At 38.4% G+C, this 17,771-nt stretch overlaps 1 protein-coding gene across 1 annotated transcript in view; it reads right to left on the bottom strand.

Moving 5' to 3' along the window:
* The window catches only part of FAM110B (family with sequence similarity 110 member B), a 113,453-nt gene that overhangs the window by 80,327 nt on the left and 15,355 nt on the right, over positions 1–17,771 (bottom strand). Inside the window, exon 2 of the mRNA XM_065629265.1 lies at positions 2,906–3,032. The gene's annotated coding sequence lies outside the window, so the exon portion shown is untranslated. The remainder of the gene's footprint in view (positions 1–2,905; positions 3,033–17,771) is intronic.

Raw genomic sequence — 17,771 nt, 5'->3', positions numbered from 1 at the left:
TTATGCTAGACCTTAACACTGATGTTGAATGCTGAATGAAAGCCTATTTTTTGGCTTTGCCCCCTTCTTTTTTTTTTTTTTCTTTTGAGGAAAAAAAGACTCCACCGAAAGGCACACATGGCATGTACAAAGAGCTGCTTTTGCTGATATCACTCTCACAGAACTAAGTACTTTAATTCAGGAAATGCAGCAAATAACTAAATGATTTGAGGGAAAAAAAAATCATAAATGGACTGAACTTGCTATTTTGAAATTCCAGTCTACAGGATGTTTCAAAAAGATGGACCCAATTTGAAATCACTACTGCTTTGAAATTGGGTCCATCTTTTTTAAAAACCCTGTAGTATTAATGACAATAAAGCAGAGAAAAGCCATGAATAAAATCCAGCACCTTAATATCTCAGAGATACAGCAATGCCTGAATAAATCAAAATCATCAGTTTTGGTTTGCGGTACAGAAGTTTACATTTGAACACAGCTGGATTGCAGTCAACCAGCCAGCTCCCATAGCTGCAACTTCAAGCTGCATTGATTTCTACAGAAGAAAAAGCACTGTAAATCTGCTTGAGCAGCATTGCGTCATTCTTTTGGTTGGCTTGAAGAAGTAAATTAAATGTTTTCCATTAGTATGGTAAAGAAGCTATACAATTTTGTTTTCATTTCAAATACAGTCTCAAGTTACGGAACACTTTAGCTAACTCTGTGGCAAGGACTACATGTTTCGTGTTTGTAAAGCCAGCAATTCATGCTTATGTGAAACCAGATGTGTACACTGCACAGTTCCCAGGGCCGTGGAGGTTTTTTTTGAATGTGTTGCTGTCGATTAAAAAAGACCCTTCTCAGTTAAATCACGGAATACACTGAAGCAGAAACAACACGCTCTAGAGGGGAAAGAGGAGGAGGGGGAGAAAAAAGGAGGTGGGAACAGAAGAAAACTTTAAGGGAATAAACTCCCCCAAGCAGAGCAGCATATGAGCAGTGCTGTAGTACAATAAAGAGCAGCACAGTTCTGAAAAGCAATAAGCATAACATTACTTGAGGTAACAAGAACTCCTTGATCAATTATTCATACAATTTACAACAACAGTTACAGCTGCATCAATAAAAAAAAATTTAAAAAAATAAAAAAGACAGAATCTAGGACAAATATAAAATCTTCACAGCTATGAAGTGCCCTTGATTTTCACCAGAACATTTGGCTGTGTTGTATCATGTGTTTCTGGTTAGCAACACACCCGTCCAACAAAGGGGAAAAAAAGAGACAGAAAGGCACAGAACAAACTGCCTCGCTGGAAGCAGTGACAGAGTTCAAGGCTGCAGTTCAATCTTGGACACTGTACATCACCAAAAACTGACAGTACCCTACAGTTGTACATGAATCCCAACCATCACCCACTACCCCCGACTTACACACCTCCGTGCATCCCACGGGACTATGTGGATACCTTCTATGCAGTCTTTACTCTCTCAGTGTGTAAAACTGCGCTTTTTAAACAACATCCAGAAGAAATATTCTATTTTTTTTTAGTGCATGGTTATCTCAACTTGTACTGTTTCATGTACTCTACTCCTAAGGCAAATGTAACAAAGGAAAACATTGAGGAAATAAATATTTCTGGATTTTTTTTCCTCCAGTTTGAAATCACTGCATAACCATCATAATCATCACCAGTTTTTCTGTACTGCCAAGGTTTCAATACACTGTCCTCAGTTGTTCAAGATGACCTTGGCTAGCGGGCTGGAGAAACAAAGTGGAAACCGAATTCAAAGGAGTGAGAAGCAGAAAGAAAGGGAATGGTGTAAGAAACGGATGAGTGTGCCTGACTGTCCTTGGTGGTCCTGCTCCCAGGCGCATACAGCAGATCATGAGGGCAGGTTATGGAGTGAAACGCTGACTGTGCTAACGGGAAAACTCGTGCCGACTTTAATTTTACTTTATGGATGGTAGGACAATGAACTTTGGCCTAGTTCGGAGCTCTAAATCCAGTCCTAATTAGAAAAATCAATAAAGCATTAACCAGAAAAATCTACAATTCTTCTCAGATGAATCAAGAAGTATTTATTTAAGGAACCTTCCGACAATGAAGTTGACACTTTGCAACAGCTATTTTTAAAAAAATGCAGAAGTTGGCAGACCTTTAGAAGGACCTATATTTAATCATGAAGAAATCTGTAGAAAGCATTTCCACTGCTACTCACTTTTTTCAGCCAACTCTCTACACAAAGTTCAATTAATCTTGTCAGTATGAAGGAAAGATATTGCATATATCATCACTACATTCAAAATCCTGGCTATCTAACAAAACCATAATATAGTCAAATCTCCCAAAGTGCCTGGGTCTGTAGCACTGATAGGTTCAACAAAGTTCTTGGGGTCACACTTCTTTTTTGTCCATCAGCATTTGTACTTTACAAGCAAGAATGAGTTCTGGATGACCATACTAAGAAATAATTACAGTGCTGGTAAACAGAAATTCATCATATGCAAACCTCATTTTCCTCCCATTGCTGAAGACATTCGAGAGTGTTTTTCCATATTTTTGTGGCCACTCAAAGCGAGCTCTGAATGTGGCAATTAAATTGGGATATGTTTCTAAAAACAGAGCATGCTGTAGAGCTCCGAAACAGCCTGTTCCCTTGTCAAAAAAGAACTGTGGATATATCTTTATAATAATAGTAGAAAGAATTACTTATGGCTCTAGCATACAATACACTATGTTGGTTTTTTTCCCCTCCCCCAGCATTTGCTATGACAACATTTGTACCAGGTAGCAAGCAGCAATACACACAAAAAAATGGAGAAAGCTCAGAGATGCATTTGTGTGTTTATTTAGTAAGAAAACAAGTCCTTATTTTGAAAATTGTATCAGCCACTTCAGTTTGCTTGAAAAATGAATCTCTTTACCTTGATGTAGGATTTCTGAGCTCCTGCTAAGGCTGCCTGGCCTCTTAGGAGGTCTTCATCTTTAGGAGAGGTCTCCAGAGGTAGGTCTCTTCACCTTGGAATTCCCAAAGGCTCCTTGCAGCAGTGCCTGGAGACACAGCAACAGGGAAAGCATTCAGCTTCATCATCGTGAGTCATCAAAGCCACAGTTTCAGGATGGGCAACAAGCATCTTTTTACATTGAATGTTTTGGCCTAAACAACTGAAATTTCAGATATCAGAAATGTGTGTCTTCTTTTGGAGACTGAAAGGCTGCAAAGAGGTGGTTGGTAACACTGCACAAGCATTCAGTCAGCTGTAGATGTTCTCTAGCGTTTATATTGCTAGTCCTAACATCATAATCTCCAAGCTCTGAAATTTAACAGGCGACCCACAGGTATCAATTCTGAGTTTCACGTCGTTATTTTCCCCATACAGAAACTGCTCAGAGACATGCTTCGGGAACGCCTCAGAGCAAAGAGCACAAGTGGGGTGACAACATCTCCTTGGGGGAGTCGCAGAGTGCTGTGTCACTGCAGGCAAGAAACCCAGCCTGCAGACCCCCTCACCTCCCTGCCCGTGACCTCCGCGCCCAGCTGACAAAGCAGCCCTTGTTAAATCTGCACTCCAGAACATTGTCTTTTGTCCAGAAAAATTCAAAATAAAACCCCGTAAACTCCACCATCGGAAGGGAAGGATAATGACAAGACTGCCTTCCCGAAATGAACGCGATTCACAGCGGCTTCTTATATGCGAAACAGACACAGAGAATTTAGTAGGTTACAAGATGTGACCTAAATCCCTGTTTAGGTTTGTGTTCTTACCCAAGGTAAGATCAGCTCTCGTCGTAATGCTCTAAAAAGAAAAGTACTTGGGCACCTGAGATTTCTGGGGTTTGGTTTTATTTGACAGTATGTGCTCAAGCACCCTTACTGGCACAAGCAGATGGTGCAGCAGCTTCTTCTAAACAAACATTTCTGAGCAGTTTCAAATGATTTTAATTTTCTAATCAGTTAGTCACTCTAGAAACAGGGCTGAAGTTAGGTTACAGACCATGTGATGAAACATGGGGTTCCTCTAACAAAAAATCAAAAACAAAAAAACCCAAAAAACCCCCCTCAAAAATATTTGCAGAAACTGTTTAAGCACAAATTCAAGGAAATAGTTGTGTCATACAGTTAACACACCAAATGGGCAGCGATATTTGTCAGATATCAATTACTCTGGGTTTCCACACTCCTGATCTTTGGGGAAATTGCCTGAATTTGGGTCTTGACATTAGTACATCTAAGATGAGGGTTCATTCGTGTCGGGTGGGTGGATGGAACTTCGTCCTACAGACTGGCTGCCTTTGCCACAGCGGCACAACAGAAACGAGCAACATTGGAGGGATTTTAGGGACAGATGGGCACCTTCATGTAAGTGCTTATAAATTAGAAAAAATAACGAGATAAAGGCATAAGCATATTCAGAGTGACATAGCATTACAACTACCCAGTTATTATGGGACTGCTGTAGTATTGTTATTGTAGTATTTGGTAAAAGAAGAAGAATGAATGAACAGCATTTTAAAAACATGGGAAGGAAAAAAAAATGTTTTCCAACCTTGCCTTGTTTAGTACAACAAAAAAGCCCAACAACATATTACCAACCAAAAATACACTCTTGTATTATTACAAATTATTCTGGTATTCCAAATTACTGTGTTTTAAGCAGTTATTCCAAACTGACACTCATTTCAATCGCAAAAATAAAGCAACTTAGCACGCAAAAGGATGGCAGCAACTCATAGTTTAAGATCCCTGTAAGCTCATATTTGAAAAGTCAGAAGGAAAAAAGGGAACATGGCCATTAATTGCAGCTAGTAAATCTGTTCCAGCCATGTTTCTTAGCCAACAGCTTGAGCAAGTTCAAGTACAAGCACTTTCACCTCCAAGTTGAGTGACAATTTTTACAGCTATCAACTGGTCAAGACAAGACACATCCCAAATCCCTAGAAGGCTGCTAGATGTACCACTTAAAAAGAAAAACTTTTGACAAAATACTGAGGGAAAGACAAAACAAAACTGTGTCTCTTTGTGCAGGAAAATATTAAACTTCAAGAATTCTCCTTCTGCCTTGTTGGAGTCCCTTGCTTTCTGCTTCTCCACTAAGCTGCTAGTTTAGAGTCTGCAAAAAATACAGGTTGTAGCTCCCAAATTTACATCTGGTGTTGCTAATGTTACCAGTCTCCTCTAGGAAATACATATCACCAAAACGAATATATTCATATTTAAAGAAGAAAGTATGGTATGAGTGTATGTGTGTGTATGGATATGCACAAATATATATACATATTGAAGTAGCTGCACATCTATCAGTCAGCTTCTCTGGGGCACTCAAAACTGCACTTTAAAAATATTTTTATGAGACTGTTTTGTATTTATAGACTACATCCTCAGTTTCAGCCTTCATCCAACAAACTGGAGCCTTTTATGACACACATCGTTTCCTGCTTCGCTGTCCAGTATCAACAAGTCTTGGGGCTTTCTTTCTAAAAAGAGTTTTCATCCTCTCTTGCTATTTTCATTCTCTTGCTAAGTATGAAATCAAAGTTTTAGTGCTTACAAAAATACACATCTCAAGGAAGAGAAGCCAGATCTGATTCATAAGTATCTGTGAAAGAATGAATGAACGGGCTTCTTATTCTAACAATCCTAAAGGCGCCAATTTAAACCTTCAAACCTCACCTGAGTCTAACCTGAGATTTCTGTAATCCAAACTAAAGTCTTCAAAAATGGAGGATTTTTTTGACAAGTAAACTGATATGGAAACTGAGTAGCAGACGATTAAGCATTTGATAACTTGCTGCTTTGATAAGGCATTACCTTAATCGCTGTCACTGGGGAGAAACTGAAGTCAGGAAACTGAAACTAGGCAGCTGGAAGAATCTAGCTACTCAAATAAATAAGATATACTTTCTGTGCCAAGAGATATGAATGCTTTCTGCAGCCAAAACAGAACACAGATCCCGAGAGAGAATAAAGTTATTTAACAAAGCAGAAGAGGTATAGGAGATTTCAGCTGTACACATAACGAGAAACAAGGAAAAATTTACCAACAGATATCGTGCCAAAAAAAAAAACACTGAACACCTCAGTCTGTTTAATACAGACCCTAAATTTTCATAGGCAGGAGGTGCTAAGTCACTACTCCTCTCATATCTCTACAGTTTACAGGTTAAAAGGTCACATCAAACATAAATTAGAAGGTGTAGTCAATTTAGAGAATATGATTTTCAGAAACATTAATTAGTGGAGTTTTGTTAGGAAGGGGCCATATCCACTAATTCCAGTAGTTTCTACTTATGTAGACAGACATGTTTATGAAAAAACAAAACAAAACCCCACCAATAAAACTAAACTGTAATCTGTTCACTTATTCAGCATTAAAGCACTGAAAAGATGGAGGAATCAAATTAAAGAAATTCAGAAAAATCAGAAGTCAGGCTTCCTACAATTAATGTTAAAATCTTCATAATTCACACAGTGCTATGATAAGTATTATATTACTCTATGCTACCTTTGTTGGCAAATAAATGCAGAAGTGTTAATATCTTAAATACCGGAGGTTTTACTTCTGAGCTGTAAATCCAGTCTTTCCCATTTTCTGACTTTATATATGGCTGTTAAAAAATTCACCCCAACTTAGACCAAGAATAATACATTTCATCACAAAGTAAGACACCTTAAGTAACTAGGAGCTGTGTTATTTACCACAGAGTTTGATGAAAATACTGCTAATTTTCCCAAACAAGAGTCACACCAACAGGACAACTGTAAGGCAGTAATGTCTTCAAAAGTCTCACAATTTCACTCCCACTTTTCTTGCAGCCCTGAGCATCTCACTAGAAGACTCTGGGTCAGCACAGGTATTCAGCCACTATATGCTATCAGGGAAAGTTACAGTACATTTACAGAAGCAGAAGATATATTATCTCCTAGAAGTTAATTATACTGACAGAAAGTTTCAATTAGAAGCAGATTACCAAGCCCAGCACACTCTTTTTGTTTGTTTGTTTGCTGGTGTGCATGTTTGAAAAACATATTAAAGAGAAGAGACAAAAAGCAGAGTTTCATTTTACCCTCATTAGCTTTCTGCCCGCATTCTCAATTATTCTCTTTACTACTCTTCAAGGCTGAAGGTTTCATTTAAGGTTTGTATCAGTTATGGATTAAGCACTCTGTGTCCGTGGAAATATACACATCAGATATAGAAAAGATGTGATTTTATGATCCACATGCACTGCTGCAACACTTCTCAGGAAAACAAAACACAGTCCTTATTGCAATCATAATGATTACTTACAAAATCAGAGCTTCCGTCCTTCCAATATTCTTCACTGGATCTCTTACAAGTTTATAAAGGTAAATAATAAAATATGCATTTATTCTAGGAACTTTTTAATGGAAGTCTAGCACTTTACTGGAATGAATCACAAACAGTCATGAAAGTGTAATAGGAAAGAAAAAGAAAAAAAGGAACACAGAAAAACAGGTTTTCTGACAGGTGTGCTACCAGGTTCTGCAGGATGGCTTTTCTTTTTCTAGAGTTAAAAAAGAATGAAAACAAATATAAACATTATGTTGGAAATAATTAGGGTTCTTAAGCATGAGCGGGCAGCCCAGTAAAACCAGAATCCAAAGATGAGTAAAAAGAGATGGTGTGTCTCTAGAGGAAGAAATTGTCTTCAAGGCTAATGGAAGGCAGGGAAACTACAGTACTTGGAACAACACAGCAGTACGGATGGACCCGATGGGTTTCCATCCTGCCACTCTCTTTGTGCATCTGGGGAACAACAGTCAGATGCCAAACAAATTATTGACAACAAAAAGCAGTCCTAAAGATTTAGGTCTGCTGAGACAAACAGCTGAGATAGGTAGTTATCGAAAAGGATGGACACAAGTGTCACAAGGAACCATTCCTTCAAGAACCTCCACTGAGAAGAGCACAGTTCTATTTATAAAAACCAGTGTACTCTCTGAGTCTTTATTGATGATCCAGGGAACTTGTCAGCATACACTACCTTAAAGAATTACGTCAAAAATATAAAGCTTTCTGAATGACAGCCTAGGTATAAGACTTGAAGTAAATAAAATTCTGAACTGTCCTTTTTCAGAGTTTGCAATTTAATAATTTTTCATAGTCCCCATGAAAGCATAACCACTTTGTAGTTCAGGAGATGCAAGCTAAGTAATTGGTTTGACTTCAGGACAGACATTAGAAGCAACCATATGCTATCACCATCTTTGCCTGCTATTTGGGAGAAATCTTAAGACAAGACAGTCAGGAAAATATACATGAGAGTAATTATATGCAGCTGAAGAGGGAATCACATATGTTACACTACCCTGTCTATGTTCTTACAACAAACTTTCCAAAAATTAGCAGCACTTAATGGGTAGAGCTGGAACTCTATTAAGCATAAGAAAAGCATGGAACTAAAAGCATGAACTATGCATGAGACATTTTAGAACTGACAAGGGTGACACCTCTCTGCCTTTTAATAGCGACACCATTATCCTTTTAAGACACTCAGGAATGCTGAGACACTTTCAAAAGCCTTTTCAACATCCAAGGTAGACAAATGCTATTTAATGCCTTCAAGAGATTTGGACTTATTATTGTTTTTGTTGCAAACCCAGCCAGAGTTGGACAAGCATGATTTTTATACAAATTATTAAGTAAATTTGCTGTAGCCTCTCATCTTCTCCTCATGTTGCCATATCTGCATAAAACAAGCTGTGCAAGAGACATGGGAGTCCTAAGCCTTCTACCCTGGTACTGAACTATGACATGAGATGTGTTAAGTTCTCCCTTGGGTATGACCAAGAGACAATGACTCACATTCAAAACAATACAAGTGACACCCAGTCCCATTAAGTGATTAGATCAAGACAGGTCCCGGGTTCTCAGGACACAGTTTGATGGTAGCAGAGGTAAAACTTGCCCAAGGAATTATGCCAGGGAATGGCAAGAGTGGCTTTCCAAAGTACCTGAATGACTCGAGGCAGTACAGCACTTTCATCAGACGTATAGGACGACTGGGAAGTATGAAAGTGTCAGATGGTTACTAAATACTGAGCATGCATTTTGGAGGAGTTTCAGGTGACATTCATTTGCTCACCAGCCAACACAACAAGAACTGAATTTATAATATAAGCTTGAGAACTAGAATAAGTACAAATTATTAATAATGAGACATTTGCAAACACAGAGGGGCAAAAAAAAGGAGGAGGAAAAATAAAACACAAGAAAACAATTATGCACTTCAAAAATCAGAAACAAGTGGCAGGAGGAGTCAGCTGAGGGAAGTAGTCATCGATTTATCATTTCAATGGGCTTGACTGAAATACAGACAGACATTACAGCCTGTAAAGGCAAATTTTCCTCTGGCCTGAAAAAATCTCCAGCCCACGCTTCTACATGCAATTTTCCCATTAAAGAATTTTCATCAGCAAATCATTAAAACCCCAAAGTAGCGAGAATTTAGTTTAATCTGTATTCACTTGAAGACAGCCTCTTGCTTACCCTGCATGACACTCAGGCTGCAATTCTCCCTCCACACCTCAGTATAACCAGGAAGACTAACTTGGTTCCTGGTTATTCAACTGTAATTGTTTCTCCTCAGATGTTTTACAGCTGGAGGAGGAAAGGATTCATATAGACAAGTGAACTCAGTTTTAGATTTTAAATCAGTCAACAGATAAAATGCTAGTAATAAGAGATATGAAACAAATATATTGCCCATGATAAGAAATACTACTACAGCTGGGCCTCAAAAAAAAAAAAAAAAGCCCACCGTCCACTTTGCACATCTTCTGATTCCCAGCAAAGTTTTGACTTGTGGTCAGGCCACAGGGTCAAACACACAAAGAGGACATAAATTAGAGATTATTTCTAAAACTTAACTTGCCAAAGAACAAGAGGGTGAGCTCCAAAATATTTATAAAACATACTAACACTGAAAAAAAGCCAGGTACGAGGGCAATATATAGTAGTGTACAGACCTCAGCCAGGCAGAGAGGTGCTGTCTGCTGCAGCAGTCAGTCCTGCTCCTTGTCACCAGCCAAGTTTGGTGACCCAGCTTGACTCTTTTGGCTCTCATGCCCAGGATTCATCTGCACCAGCCCTAAGGAGCTCTGTTCCCCAGGACAGTATATAACTAGGGAGTATCCCAGGACCCCAACTACTGACCAAGCTGGGGACTCAGAATCAGGTCAAAACACCTCAGAGTACACACACTACAAACTTTTCCTAGAAATTACATTGAAGCATGACTATCGTTTATTAAATATACCCAATATTGGACTACAAAAAAATATAAGCAGTTTAATGCCTCCCTTTGTGACCTGTTTCAATACTTCACTATCAGCATTGATAGGAACAGTAAAATGATATCACACTTAAAGGAAAAAGAAGTGCTGAGTATAGGTTATCAATGATACACCTTTAATGAGGCAGCCGAAGGAGTTCTTGCATCACTCTCAGTGACGCATGGAGATGGGACATCTAACCAAAACCTTTCCCCCCTGGATCACAAGAAGTGCAGCGCACCCCTAGGCCATGGGCTCAGTACTTAGGACAACCCAAGAGATGTTTACAAAAGCAGGAATTAAGCACAACGCGCCAGCTCTGTGAAGTGTATCTTCACCAGAAACACTTAATAACAACGTTCTTGTGCTGCACATCACAATTCTGTGAAGCAGAGGAGACAGCTTCATATACTGATGCAACCTAGCTTAGAAGTGTGCCATTTCAGGAAATTCTGTACGGAAGTAAAACCAAAATATAAAAGATGGCATGATTGTTTACTTTTGTTTGTTTAAAACTAGTTAGCAAACTATGGCCACAAGATTCTAAGGAAAATACGCGTTATTACTACCCAGAATTTCAGTGCAGTGCTACAGCACTTGCATACCCCAGGGGAAGTGAATCCAGGCAACTGCTCCGCTCCAAGTAGCAGGAAGCTGGCAAACACAGGCAAGGGGCAAGCGGCCAAACCAACTACTAACGCTAAGAGCGGTATAAATCAACAGTCTGAATCGGAAGGTTTTACACTTCCTTTCTGAGGACTCAGCCACTTACTGGTTCTTTTACAAACATTTATCAACGTTGTATCAGGTCCCTATGGTAAGGCATGAAAGTGGCAACAGTTGCAGAATTTGGGCCACTTTTTTTGTCAAATGTCAAACCAGGAGGGAAGCTTAAGAGACTATGTTCTCACCCTGTTAAGACAACTTTTGACGCTTTTCTTATACTTTCTAAAAAAAAAATATCAAGTAGTTGCATCGTATCACTAGATGCAGAATGAAAAGCCACAGACAACTGATAGGGCTTTTCCATGGGCTGCCACATGCATAGTCTTCCTTTGGTAATTCTTATCCTCATTTAACAGCACTGAGGTCAGGGAATAAAGAAAGTGCATACAATATTTAAAAAAAAAAAACAACAAACCACACAACACCAAAAAACACCTTTCAAAACAGGAGCAGAATTTATAAAGTAGTTATTTCACAGCCGCAGTCCAAAAGGAAGAGAAAGGACGCATCGGGGGTTGCAACTTGCCAGTCGCACATCATCAGTCCATAAAACAAAGTTTTTTTCTTTCCTGAAGCCAAAAGGCAATTAAGAGCTCATCCCATCCTGTCACTCATTCTGCAACTACCTAGCAATTCTTTTTTTAAATAATAGAGATGGATCCTTAACACTTGCACCGGTTAATCTTTGGTGTATCAAATGATCCCACAGCTAAGAAAACGATGCTTGTCATTCGGGTTACAAAAATACCTCCCAAAATACATGCAAGATTTTTGTATATCAAAATATGTATATTTCACTGGAAGCACTCATATATCCCTAATGATGCATATTTTGATGATCCCACCAGACTAACAAAATGTTAATATATCATTCTCCCTTGTAGAAGTTTCTAACATTTTCTATATCAGATATGATGTTCCTACAGAAAATTCTGTGCACGTTATCTACAAAGATAGGCACCCAAACAACTACCGAACCCCAAACTCTGAATCTGAACATTCTGAATTGTAAACTCAAATACATGAGGCATCCAAGAAGTTGCTTCTGTAACATACAAAATTAAGTATCAAACACACTAAAGACAAAAGGAACCAACTTCAAAATGAAGCCCAACATCTAAAGAGATTTCTACCTTGATCTTTATTGCAGTGCTATCATTTTTACTGCTACATTTTCACACTCTACAAACAATGCATTTAAGTTTTCAGTTATTATGTTTGCGTGCTAATAAAAAGGAGATAAATTTTCAGAGGCACGCCTCCTCAGACCCTGCTGCAGGTTTTTATATGATGCAATTCAAGCAGAATACAAGGCGTTTCAAAAAGATTGACCCAATTTCAAAGTAATTTCAATTTGAAATTGGGTCTGTCTTTTTGAAATACCCTGTATGTCTCAGTTTGCTTGCCACAAAATAGGGATTGATTATTCTATTACACTTTAAATAAAAAGTAGTATACCAAAAGTCACCATTTGGTCACTAACTATGAGAGTTACAATAAAATAGGTGGGATGTGAACAAAATTTGACAGTTATACTTAAAATACATTTGACATTTTTCTCCCCTGTGTTCTATGTTTTTAATGATCTTGATAATCTTTGCTCATTTTACATGCAAATAACCTAACTACGCAAGTTAACTTTTTAATCCAGTAAATTTCAAGTGATTTTCAACATACGAAGAATTGTTGGGAACAAACTTTCTTTGTATTGACACTACTTTAGCACTTACACTGCATAGCAATTTATTCAGGATGTTATAATTTAGTCCTGTGTGGGTGTCAACTGACTTGCTTCAAAGTCTGCTTCACATCTACAGTAGTTATTCAAGAAGATGCAATTATATTAGTCACATGGGCTGACTACAATGTCGACGGTTTTTGCACATCTTACTTTGGGAAATTAGGACCTGCAGCTCCACATGTTTGAAGACCTCCCCTGAATGCGATAAATATAACGCGCCTTGTCTTCTGTCGGCACAAACCCAAGCTTTGCAGAGCAGATACCTATCACTGGCAGGTCCTGCAGCAGCAGATGGGCAGGCTTGCTGCCCTCCCCCCACATCCACAAGACCTTGAGCAAGAACAGGAGAAAAGGAAAATGTCAACTCAAGAGTCTCAAACACAAAGTTTTAACTTAAAACGACCTTTCCTCCCTCAAGTTTGCCCTCCCTGATTTGGTGTTAGACATAGAAATATAGACTAATTCTCTAAACCTTTAAGTTTGAAGGAACCACCCAGAAACAACTTCAAGATGCCAACACAGATGGCATCTAACTTACTTAACCTAACTCTTCTGTCAAGTACATCAGCCATATCTTACAAACAGCACATTTTAGAGAAGCCTCTTATCTTGATTTACAGAACTTGCAAATTGATGGAAAATTCATTACATCCCCTATGTAAGTTGTTTCATGATTAATTATCCTAATTTAACTACCTTTGCTTTTGGTTCTAGGGTGACACGGAAGCTTAAGGGAAAATTAAAGGCTTCGTAACAACTATTTTTCCCAAGTTTGTTTAAACTCCTAATACAGATTACCGTAGCTGATAGAGCCAAGAATTTCCCTGTTCTTCCAGTTTAACATATTTAACTCACTGACGCTGTGGAGCTAAACACAGAGGGCAGCGACTGCCGAGGAAGAGGAAAGCCCCACAAGGCCAAGGGAGAGATTTCAGGGTTTAGTATCTCCCAATGAATTAAAACAAGAACTGGCAAGCTTTCAAACTTATTTATTTTGACGACCTGGATGTTTTCACAAAAGAAAAAAAAAATAATTTGGTCCTGTGGCCAGAGGTTGTTTTAGCAACACAAGATCTGGTTTGGGTGGAACGCAGTCACCCAGAGTCAGGAGGTCGATGCAGGGCTGGAAGGCCGGGGCCATGGCTGGACAGCGGGCACACATGGGGGGAAAACATCACAGGTCCCCAGCCCAACACACGAAGACTGTGCCCCTGGGGAGCTTTTATGGTGGTGATCAAAAACACACGGGAGAAGGTGAGCATTTTAATGGCCTGATGGAAAAGGAAATGTTCCCACCGATGTATGAGGGCAGTGAGCTGCTTCCCCAGTCAGGAAGCTTTCTAGCCATGGAGGATGATTTTTGTTGAATAAAGCCTTAAGTTATTAATAAAGAATGAATCTCCTGACCCAGATTTTCTCCAGCTTACGAAAAAAAAAAAATCTGTATACACACACAACACAGCCTGCCTCTACAAACTCTAACATTACACTCACCATACACCAGAGCACTTCAAAACAGATGCTCCACAATGGAAAGAAAAAAAAGGCTTTTCATGCCTGTTCCTTACCCAGCTTTGTGTAAGAACATGAATACAGATGATGTTTGATTAAAACAGAAACCTGAACCCCAGGTTGAATGTATTTACTTTTCAAAAGCATTTTACAATTTGATTTTCTTCTTGCCTGCTGTGATAATTGATGAAAACTACACAGGGATTAAAATGAGCACAGGTGCGTGTCTACAGAGTTCAAAGAAATTTGATCTCAAATGAAAATAATTAAAAAAAAAAAAAAAAAAGCTTGAGCATTTTTAGGAATGGATTTAACACAGCCTAACCAAGTAAGCCTAGATTAAGAGTAGGACTTTACAGTCCAGATTTCATGTTATTGAAATTTAAAACTCATGTTTCATAATGTATCAGAAACTTCCGTGAGTGATACCTAATTAAGCTGGCATTAACAGCCCTCAATACTGTAAGTGTCAGAGTGGATCCAGAGAAAAAAAATAAAGGTTCTAAAGGCAGTAAATAGCACTAAAATACAAACAGACAAGTGTAACAACAGACCCTTGGCATTAAATCAACATTATTTTTAAATTTGTGAGAGGTAAAAGGAAAGCCCATGAGCTGAGAATATTTTACTGCCAATACACAAATCTGCACAAAACCCATGCTTATTTTCTTTGCCAAATTTATACTGCTAGAGCTGGATCACAACTTCCTTGTACCCATGAGGTCAGGAACTATTTGAAAAGAAATACATGATAGAGCTAATATTTGTGCCAACTAATAACTAATGCAAAAAACATCAATTTCCCCATTTTTCTGTCCCAGCCTCCTTCAGCAAATCCAACTAGCATGTCGCTAATCCCAAATTTGTTGCACTACTTTGTTAAATGGATTTAAAAGACAAATACACACAAATCACACAGGATAAAGAATTTATTCCGTGTTCAAGGCTTACTGCTGAGCTTCTATGAGAATAAAAAAAAAGCACCGAACTGTATACAAAATTAATCAATTTGTCTCAAAGGCATGCCAATGGAAGACTCTACACTTATGTAGACAATTTTATAAAACTACTATTTTCTTGCCTGATCTAAAATGCTATTCCTACAGTTACATATATTCAATCTTCTTTTTGAAGCAGAATCCAGTATATTTTTAAGGCATCTCAATAATAACAGTAGATTACAAACAGATGGATCAGAGATGGAAGTACTCCCCTTCTTGCCCTCCTCATACAGGGGGGCAGCTCAAGGCTCCCTCAATGTGGGACACAAGAGCTAATTAGTGGTACCCCCAAACAGAATTAATTTTTGTTCAAGAATCTTTTTTATTAGTGGCAATGAGGTAATGCTAGCAATCATTTTGCAGAAACACATCATTGAAATTGCCAACATCTGAAATTTTCCAAGGAGCTCTGTACCCATGTTCGCTTACCGCTACCCATGTTCATTTATGTCTTACCACAGATTTATATTTTGGTAGCATCCGCTACAGTGGGTGCTATTAGAAATCTAAACTAACTGCATCTCTGTGTTAAAAATCTAATTGACTTAGAGCTTTGGAAACCTCTGAAGTTTTCACTTGAGATTTTCTAGATTTTCACACCAACTCTCAGATGTCTCACCAGGGCACCAAGCCCAGTGTTTCAATTGACCAGTAAAGAAACTGAAATTAAGACATGAAATCCTAGGGCGGGGGGAGGGGGGAAAAAAGGCCACAAACATATGTTTCTAGCATTTTTTTTTCTTTAAGCAAAAAGCCATAATTGGCCATTACTACATAGCTCAAAAACATTTCCTTTAAATTTCTTAAAACATCAAGAAAGTAATTTTCCTATTGCTTAAACCAGCTTGTATGCTAGATACCTTTTTAATTAATGACACCAAATTATTTAAACAGCTCCCTAAATACAAAAATTTTGAGGATAAACAAAAGGAACTGTGTAAGGAGAAAACAGTCTTTTACCAACTTCTTGATCAATTAAACATACTGGTGAACGAATTTAGTTGCATGTTTTTGTCTTGGCTAACATTAATTTTAGATTAATTTGTGCACAACCACATTCAAAACTGCAGGGATCATAAAAAGTACAAAAAGCAAGGCCACTAAAAAAGAGTGATCAAATTATTTTTCACATTTCAAAAAATTCTGAAGGTCCGTTCAAGCCTCTAGGAAGACAAGAGCAGTGTTTTTTTTATTACAGGATATCACTCTGTACATAAGAAACCATATATATTTACTGTAGAGTTAAAAATTAACAAAAAGTAGACTAAGGCATTCATGGGGAAAAAAAATACTTTAGACCCTAAATAATTTAGATACTTTGAAATAAACAAAATCTAAAATTGCTATAAATTAGTTTTAATTAGTGGATAACTAATTCCTATTACTGCAGGAATTTGCATAGCACATGGCTAATTACTACCCTGTGAAGAGTCTGGGGGCGGGGGGCTGGGGGAAAAGGGCTTAAATCTTAACATAGTTCATCAATACAATAAAAATGTGCTTTTTTTTTTTTTTTGAGAGCAAGTATAAATAAAAACGTGCTCTTTAACACACAGGCAACTAAACAGGAGTAAGACTGTAAAGTGAATCTGCACAGGAAACCCAGGATTAGGGCTGAAACTCTGTTCTAATCCTTCTGTCCACAGAGGGAGCAGTCACCAGGCAGCACGCAGTCTGGGCAGGCACCTGCAATCCATAGGCAGGATTTAAAATACTTACAGAAAGATCAAGCTTTGTCTGAGAAAAGTTTCTTTTTGACTTAGGAAGTGGAAATTCTGCCTTACTCAAAAACAAACGACAACCACACACACCAGCTTGCCAGTGATTTTCCCAGAATGGCACCTGGATGCAACACATGTGCACTCAACCCATCATTCCTCAGAATGCACCTGACAGTGAAGAAAAAAGCTCAACAAAAAACACCCTCTTGTTGCAAACTTACTAAACAATTTGAGTTGACAAAGTTGACAAATTCATCGCTACTCTGTGAACTTTGCATTACCTTTCTGTAAATTCCTGGATTAACTGATGAAGTCTAAGCATTTGGTAAAGGGATTCTCCTAACAACAAAATAATCTTAAAAGACAACGTCATTTATCTGGTGGTGCAAAATGACTACTGAAAGAACAAGCTTCATCTTTAAATACCATCTCCTTTTGCCACACAATCTTTTCTGACACTTTAATACTACAATGTGAAGCAAAGTCACGTAAGGTGCTATAGCAGGAAACCTCCAGCTGGGCCCGGGACCTCAAGCATTCCTGTTGTCTGTAACTGGGAGCTCTTCTGGTGCACTCAGGAGCTAAATGAACATGAGCCATTCAAAAGTCCATGGACCCATTTTGTTTCATGGAAGGACTGGTCCATCACTAAAAAGTGCATGGGGAGGGGTTTCTAAAGCCTGTGATTATAGTTTTGGCACAGAGTGCACCAAAGGAGGAGAACCACAAAGAACAACATATTTTCCAGTGCAGCAGCTTTGAGAAGTCTTCATTTTCCACTCAGACTGAAAC

This window comes from Caloenas nicobarica, chromosome 2 (genome assembly GCF_036013445.1).
Source record: "Caloenas nicobarica isolate bCalNic1 chromosome 2, bCalNic1.hap1, whole genome shotgun sequence".
In the NCBI taxonomy this organism is placed as follows: domain Eukaryota; kingdom Metazoa; phylum Chordata; class Aves; order Columbiformes; family Columbidae; genus Caloenas; species Caloenas nicobarica.
Note: the sequence above shows the minus strand (reverse complement) of the source record. Positions and strands in the feature narration are given on the sequence as shown.